Raw genomic sequence first — 8,737 nt, forward strand, 5'->3', positions numbered from 1 at the left:
TGTCTTTATCTCTGTCAAATGAATAAATAAAAAATCTTAAAAAAAAATTTTTTTTTACACTGTGCTCAGAGAGTACTGAAGAGGGGGCCAGTAGAGATGGTGACCAAGTTGGATCTTTGTTAGGATTTTATTAAAATATAAATGAAATAGAACCTGTTAGATACAATTACAGACCATTTCCTTCCTCTCATTCTCAGGCATCTCTCTATGTAGAGGAAAATGAATCTTGAAGGAAAAGCTAGAGTTAGTCAAATGCACCAGTGGGACCATGTATTCTAGACCGAGGAAATGGGATATATCAGGCATGGAAGTCTGAGGCTCACCTGAGAAATGCCACTTAGGTTAGTATGGCTACCCAGTGTGGTGGTATGATGGGGAAGTGGAGGAGGTATAGTTGGGGAGATGGATAATGAAGAATATCCATATTTGGGATGTATGGGGAGCCAGAGGGACACAGTAAAACTAAGGAAATGTCAAAAACAGATTTTTATTTTAGAAAGATTCTCTAGCAGTAGGGTAAAGGAAGAAGTGGGGAGAGGCACTGTTTTATTCTGAAGAGAGATATGAAGGCTCTCAAATAGTGGTTCTCTACCCTGGTTGCATATTTGTATCACTTAGGGAACTTTTCAAATCCTGATGCTCACCCAAGACCAGATGGTTTTACTGGTAAATTTTACCAAACATTCAAAGAAGAATAAATGCCAGTCCTTCTCAAACTCTTACAAAAAATTGAAGAGGAGGGAACACTTCCATACTTATTTCAGTAGGCCAGAGTTACCTTGATACAACAGTCAAATAAGACAAAGTCAAAACTACAGGCCAATATCCCTGATTAATATAGATGCAAAAACTCTCAACACAATGCTAGCAAACCAAATTAAACAGCACATTGAAAGGATCATACACCATGATCAAGTGGGATTCATTTTGGGATGCAAGTATTGTTCAACATATGCAAATCAATTTGTTAGTTAATAGAATTAATAGAACAAAAGATAAAACTTATGTGATCAACCCCCATAGATGCAGAAAAAACATTTGACAAAATTTAATATCCTTTCATGATAAAAACTCTCAATAAACTGGAGATAGAGGGAATATTCCTCAACATAATAAAGGTCATATGTGATATGCCACAGCTAACATCATATTCAGTAGTGAAAGATCGAAGTGTTTCCTCTAAGATCAGGAACAAGACAAGGATGCCCACTTTCATCCCTCCTATTCAACATAATATTGGAAGTCCTAGCCAGAACAAGCAAGCAAGAAAAAGAAATAAAAGGCCTTGAAATCAGAGAGGAAGAAGTAAAATTACCTCTATTATGAGATGACATGATCTTATATATAGAAAACCCTAAAGAATCAACCAAAAAACTGTTAGAACTAATAAATGAGTTCAATAAAGTTGCAGGATACAGACAGAGAAAGACAGATACTGTATGAGCTCACTTATATGTGGAGTAAAAAAAAAAAAAAGAACTCACAGAAACAGAGAGTAGATTGGTCGTTGCCAGGGGCAAGAGTTAGGGGGTGGGATAGGTCAAATGGGCGAAGGTGGTCAAAGCATACAAACTTCCAGTTATAAGTGAATGAGTTTCTGGAAATCTATGTATAGCATGGTGACTTTAGTTGACAATACTGTGTCAACTACTGTGACAACACTTGAAAATTGCTGAGAGTAGATCTTAAATATTCTCACTAGACACACACACACACACACACACACACACACCCCTATTCAACATAGCACTGGAAATCCCATCTAGAGCAATCAAGCAAAATAAAGAAATTAAAGGAATCTAAATCAGAAAGAAAAAAGTAAAATTGTGTTTATTTGCAGATGACTTGATCTTATAAATATAAAAAATATACAATGAAAAGTTCCTGGACATAAAATCAATATAAGAAAAATCAGTTGTATTTCTCTACACTAACAACAAACTATCTGAAAAAGACATGAAGAAAACAATATCATTCAGAGACCAGCAAAAAATAATAAATAAATAAATAAAAGAATAAAACACTTAGAGATAAATTTAATCAAGGAATGTCAGATTTGTGCAAAGCAAATGATAAGACTTTGATGAAAGAAACTGAAGAAGACATAAACAAATGGAAAGATACCCTGTGTTCATAGGTCAGAAGAACTAAAATTGTTAAAATGTCTATACTACCCAAGGCCGTCTCTAGATTCAATGTAATCTCTAACAGAATCCTGATGGTATTTTTCACAGAAATAGGAAAAACAATCCTAAAATTTGTATGAAACCACAAAAGACCCGAAATAGACAAAGAAACCCTGAGAAAGAAGAACATAGCTGGAGGCATCACACTTCTGATTTCAAATTATATTACAAGCTATAGTAATCAAAACACTATGATAGTGGCATAAAAATAGACACATGGAACAGAATAGATGCTCAGAAATAACCCCCCACCTATATGGTCAACAAATATCTGACGAGGGAGCCAAGAATACTAAATGGGGAAAGGGTTGTTTCTTCAACAAATGATGTTGGGAAAACTAGAAGAAGAATAAAATCGGACCCCTATTTTATACTGCTCACAAAAATGAATTTGAAATAGATTAAGGACCTAAATATAAGATCTGAAACTGTAAAACTCCTAGTAGAAAACAGGGAAAAGTCTCTTTGACATTGGTCTTGGCAATAATTCTTTGAGTATGATACCAAAAGTATTAGCAACAAAGGTAAAAATCAACAAGTAGGACTATCTCAAACCAAAAAGCTTCTGCACAGCAAAAGAAACGATGAACAAATGAAAAGACAACCTATCGTCTGGGAGAAAATATTTGCACAAGCATATATCTGATAAGGGATTAGTATCCAAATATAGCAAGAATTCATACAACTCAATAACAAAACTATCTGGTTAAAAAATGTGTAGAGCGAATGAATAGACATTTTCCCAAAGACATCAAATGACCAACAGGTACATGAGAAGATGCTCATCCTCATTAATCATGAGGGAAACACAAATCAAAACCATAATGAGGGACGCCTGGGTGGCTCAGTCTGTTAAGCATCTGCCTTCTGCTCAGGTCATGATCCCAGGGTCCTGGGGTGGAGTCCCACATCAGGCCCCTTGCTCTGTGGGGGAGCCTGCTTCTCTTTCTGCCTGCTGCTCCCCCTGCTTGTTCTCTCTCTCTCTCTGACAAATAAATAAATTCTTTAAAAAATATTTTTAAAAGGCCATAATGAGGTATTACTTCACACCTGTTGGAATGGTTATTATCAAAAAGACAAGAGATAATAAGTGTTAGGTTTTGGAGAAGGGCAACACTCGTGCATGTTGGTGGGCACTCTGGAAAGCAGTATAGAGGTTCCTCAAAAAATTAAAAATAAAATACAATATTATCCAGCGATCCCACTTATATCCAAAGGATATAAGGAGGATATCAAAAAGATATCTTCAGGGGCGCCTGGGTGGCTCAGCCGTTAAGCATCTGCCTTCGGCTCAGGTCATGATCCCAGGGACCTGGGATCGAGCCCCACATCGGGTTCCCTGCTGGGCGGGAAGCCTGGTTCTCCTTCTCACACTCCCCTTGCTTGTGTTACCTCTCTCACTGTCTCTCTCTGTCAAATAAATATATAAAATCTTAAAAAAAAAAAAGATATCTTCACTTTTATGTTTATTGCAGCATTATTCACAATAGCCAAGATATAGAAACAACCTAACTGTCCATCAATGGATAAATGGATAAAGAAGATGTGGTTGTGTATATACATACACGACGGAATGTTATTCAACCACGAGAAAGAAAGAAATCCTGCCATTTGCAGAGACATGGGTAGATTCTGAAGGCATTATGATAGGTGAGATAAGTCCGAGAAAGACAAATACTGTATGATCTCTCTTATATGTGGAATCTAAAAAAAAAGAACTCTTAGAAACAGTACAATATGTGTCTATATATACACATTGCAAGTCTTCTGTATCTGTTCGTCTGTTGATGGACACTTAGGTTGTTGCCCTGTCTTAGCTAAGAAGCACCACTTTCATGCTCTTTTACTCCATTTGGAATATTCTAGGTGAACCAATGCATCTCAAAACTTCTCCCTAGAGGGCTGCAGGCAACTGGCTACGGATGGCTGGAGGACAGAAACTTTTCTCAGAGGGCAGTTAGTCAAGCTGCAGGCTGCATGGCAATAGGATTGATTTCCCAGTGATGCACACGGGCTTTATCCGAGATGCAGTCCATAGAATCCACAGAGGAGCTATTGATCTGTTCTTTGGAATCTTGACTCTCATACTTTCAACCATCACCAAGTAATACAAATGACACAAATATTCATACTCACACTAATACATACAAGAATTTATTGAGAAATTATTATGTGCCGGGCTCTAGGATAAGCAGTTTACATACACAGTCTCATCGAATCATCAAAATGACTCTATGAAGGAGAGTTTTGTATTACCACAGTATTATAGCTGAGCAAGCTGAGGTGTTGAAAGCTTAGACAGTTGCTCAAGCTCATAAAACTGGGGAGCTGGGATTTAATCCAGTATGATTTCAGAGTTAGTACTCGTCACTTCCTGCCTCTGCAAATATCATAGGGTTTTCTTTCTTAGAAATCCAAATACCCGAGTTTACTTCCTTTTACTCCAGGTCAAAGTATTTAAACCTACTTGACTAATGCCACTTGGGACTGGACTAATCGTGCTAGGACCTCAGTGCACACCTGTGGGCACCCAGCCAGAACTGAGAGATTTCTGGCTTCCCTTTAGCAGCTTCACATGTTCAGGTCAATGAAGGGAACTTCAGAGCACACAGAGAACTCCTTGTTGTTAGGCTGGACTTGCACCCAGGACGCATTAGGCTTTGAGTGGGCCGAGGGGTTGAAATAAACCTGTCCTAGAGGTTTGCTTTAGCCCAAAGGCACAACGTTGCAAGGATATCCTTGTTCTCACAACTTCAGGTGGTTTGATATCTCCTAAGCAGTTCAGAAATGGTAATTTAGAGAGTCTTATAAAGGCTGGTAAATGATCAATGAAGAGAAGCATGGATCACTGAGTGCTGTGACAACTCCAGTCAATCCCCGAACTGAAGACCTGTGAGAGAGCCGTGAAGTAGACTCCAGGTGATGACAGAGGCCTTCACACCTCTGCACGACACTTTCGACCCTTTCCTTCTGACACCACTTGGGTATTTCATTGCCTCCTTCCTTCACCACTGTTCGGAGGTATGAGTTCTTTCAGGGGAACTGGGAATGCACATGTGCTTAAAACGGCTCATCCACTTGGCTCATGTTTGAAATTTGTCCAGCTTGAAGGGAGAATATGAAGTAGGAGGGGGAGAGGTTCTAGGGATGAGGGAAACTCAAAATAAAGACGTTAGAGTGGCTGGGAGCACAGGAGGAGTGTAACATATTAACAGTTTTACTCATTCATGATTTCATGCCCCTGACCATTTATCTCTCAGATAATGAACTTCGTATTGATTTTTAAGTGCAGCTCTATTTTAATAGCCATGGGAGGAAAGTCTCTGAAAGAAATAAATATTACCAAGCTATTTTAGGTGCAAGAGAAGCATAGATCAGTGAAATGTTTAGAGTGGAAACAAAGGCGCTTTCATTTTTATCACAGTGAATCTCTAGAAGCCTTGGCAGTCACTTGCTTTGTACTGATTTGGGCACCTGGCATTGATCTGAGTGACTTGCTTTCCCTCTGCTTTCCTTCTGTCATCTCTCCAAGTAACGGAGGTGATTCGAGAATGAATAAACAGCACTATAAGCAAGAACTCTGGAAGCAGCACTCAACCTTCAAACTTGAAGATATGATATTATGTCACCAGGTCCATGACACTTAGTTAATCACTTTTAATATGTATCTGAGCACATTGTAATAGCTTACCAGGGCCAGTGGTGTAACTCACGAGAGTGAGTTAAAAATAGCACCTTGGCTATTTATTATGCAGCCTTCACTGGACTGTGCAGATCATCCTCGGATTGCCCTGACAGCATGCTGTCCTGGAACTATTCCAGAGAAGTCATTTCTTCGTACTCTCTGCCGTCAGGACATCCCAGAAAAGCAGAATTTCGGGTTCTGGACATGATGCTGCTACCGTTAGAAAAAGCGCAGAGTCGGTGGGCCTTGGAGCTAAGGTAATTGAAACAAGCTCACAGAATGTCTCAGGTTCATAAACAGGTGAGTCTGTCTAGAATATGCTAGGGATTCACTTTTACATTACTCAACTTCAAGGGAAAATATACCGAAAACACTTATGTCCACGTTATGGATGAATAATGCTATCAAGTGATTCAAGTATCTGTTTCCAATTTCATAAATTCAGAGAAGTTCTTAAGCCTCACCTAGAATGAACGGATATTCACTCCAATTTTTCAGACCAGGGAGCTGGAGGCCACAAATAGTTCAGGATTCTCTCTGGCCCAGTGAGCTGCTTGCATTTAATAAAATGTTCGGTATTAAAAACATCCAAATGTGTGCTGATTTGAAACAAAACTAAAATGGCTGCCTCTAATCTCTGCCTTGTGCTTCCCACAGTGATTCTTTTCTTGGCTTTCTCTGTCCGGTAATGCTGGCACCGATCAAGGTCTCATTGGAATAGGTTGGCACACACGGGATTCTCCCAGAGTCATCCTCAATTTCTCAATCTGTGAAATGAGGCACACATTTGCATATAGAGTTCCTACTAACAAAAGTCTAAAACCCCTAACCCTCTTTTCTCCACCCTTAAAAAATCACAAATTAGGGGCGTCTGCTTTCAGCTCAGGGTGTGGTCCCAGGGTTCTGGGCTCGAGCCCCGCATCAGGCTCCTCCGGTAGGAGCCTGCTTCTTCCTCTCCCACTCCCCCTGCCTGTGTTCCCTCTCTCGCTGGCTGTCTCTCTCTGTCAAATAAATAAATAAAATCTTTAAAAAAAATCACAAATTACTTTATGCATTGTCTTTTTAGCGTAAATGGAATATTTATGTATTTGAAGTCAATCAGTTGATTTTTAAATAACTTTATTGAGGAGCAATTTGCATACCAAAATATTCACCCATTTTAAGTGTGCAATTCAATGACTCTTAGTAATGTTACGGAGTTGTTCAACCATCCCCACAATTTTAGAATATTATTATATATTATTTAGAATATTTTCATTAACTCTGAAAAGATCCCTCAAGCCTATTTGAGTTGTCTTGCCATCCTATTAAGTTTCCATGCTGAGACCCTCCCATTTGTTTTTCCTAAAGCAGTGCCCTGAAATACTCAAGTTTGCGCATCTACTCCCCATCCTGCAGTCAGGCTGGCTTTCTATTCATGCTCCCTAGCTATTTACAAAGGATCACATTCACTGTCTGCAGGAGTGCACTCAAGGAAATGGCCACGGGCCTTGGGAGGAAGGTGAGGTGTGATGAAGAGCATTGAGGGTACCCACTGGCCAGTTGGGGGGTCCATAAGTAAAGCATCCTCAGTGGCTCACGGGCAGGCTTCTTGATGAAGTCTACGAAGCTGTAGTGGGATACATGGCTGTCAAGCTACAAGCTCTGATCGCTCTAAGTCCCTTCCACGCTTCCATGATCCCAGGGTCTCCCAGCCACTCAACCATGCTGATCCCCTCAGAATTCCGGGTAGGACGAGAAAGAGGTGGGTCACTTAGGCAGTGTCCCACACAACTAGGAAACCTGGGCACTCAGTAGCCTCTCACATTCTACCACGGGAGGGATGAAGGACTGAGGGAGTCTTTCCTGGCATTGAGCTGTGCCACTTTAGAGGAAGAGTGATTATAGCTAAAGTGAAATTGTTCCTTTTTCCTTCTTCAATGAGTCTGCTCTGTGACTTTTTGCTCCAGTGATGTGCTGGAACTTCTCTGCTGAACTTCTCCCACAAAGATACTCACATCTGGGGTGTTGGTGAAAACTGATGCACTGTGGCAAAATGACAACATAAAATTCTTATTCTGCCATCTTGCTGACATCACCTGAAGTAGTTTTTAAAGATTTACCAACCTTTAAGGTGGTAAAAGTATAGTCTTTGGAATTACTACTATATAACCCTGAGTTCAGCTTTCTTATCTCTTTTCAAATAATTTGCTAATATTTTTCCCCCTTCTGCTATTTTAGTTTTTTTGTAGTAAGCTTAACAGGTTTGACTTAACCCAAAACCATGCCTGGAATCTGATAAAATATTATTTGCCTTAAGCCAGGGATTCTTCTCTACCACCCAAAGAATATAACTTCATAGGAGGTGTTAACAATTCTAAACATAGCGCTAAAGAAATTCATTTTACTCCTCTGTTGGGAGGTGCTGGTGGGGGTAGGGAACCAATTAACGAGGAGAAAGGGGGTAATTATTAAGTGCATAAAAGTTTCCCAAATCAAATTAACACTTAAACACAGAGGCACATGGACTTCTCATCTTCATACGTATCACGTGTTTTCTCTTTTAAATGCTGCAATGTCTCTATATTGAGATTTAATTTGTAATTGCAGGTGATTCCCATTCTTACTAGAAAAGTAAAGCCCTATTAGTAAATTCAGTAGATTTGGTAAGCTATTAAATTCAATCCTGGGAATCATCCTTTTTATTGTGTTTTCTCTCCTATTTTTCTGTTTGCATTTTTAAAAAACGTTTATAGATGCTCCTCTTGGCTATTTCACTCTTTCTCTGGTTTTGAAAAATTCCTCCACAGGTTATTGTAACACAAAGGTAGTAATTTTATCTTTAGCCATCATTATGGAGTTCCTCAAGAATTTTCCAACTTTCCTT

Source organism: Ursus americanus, chromosome 7 (assembly GCF_024610735.1).
Source record: "Ursus americanus isolate L20-20 chromosome 7, mUrsAme1.1.p, whole genome shotgun sequence".
NCBI lineage: Eukaryota > Metazoa > Chordata > Mammalia > Carnivora > Ursidae > Ursus > Ursus americanus.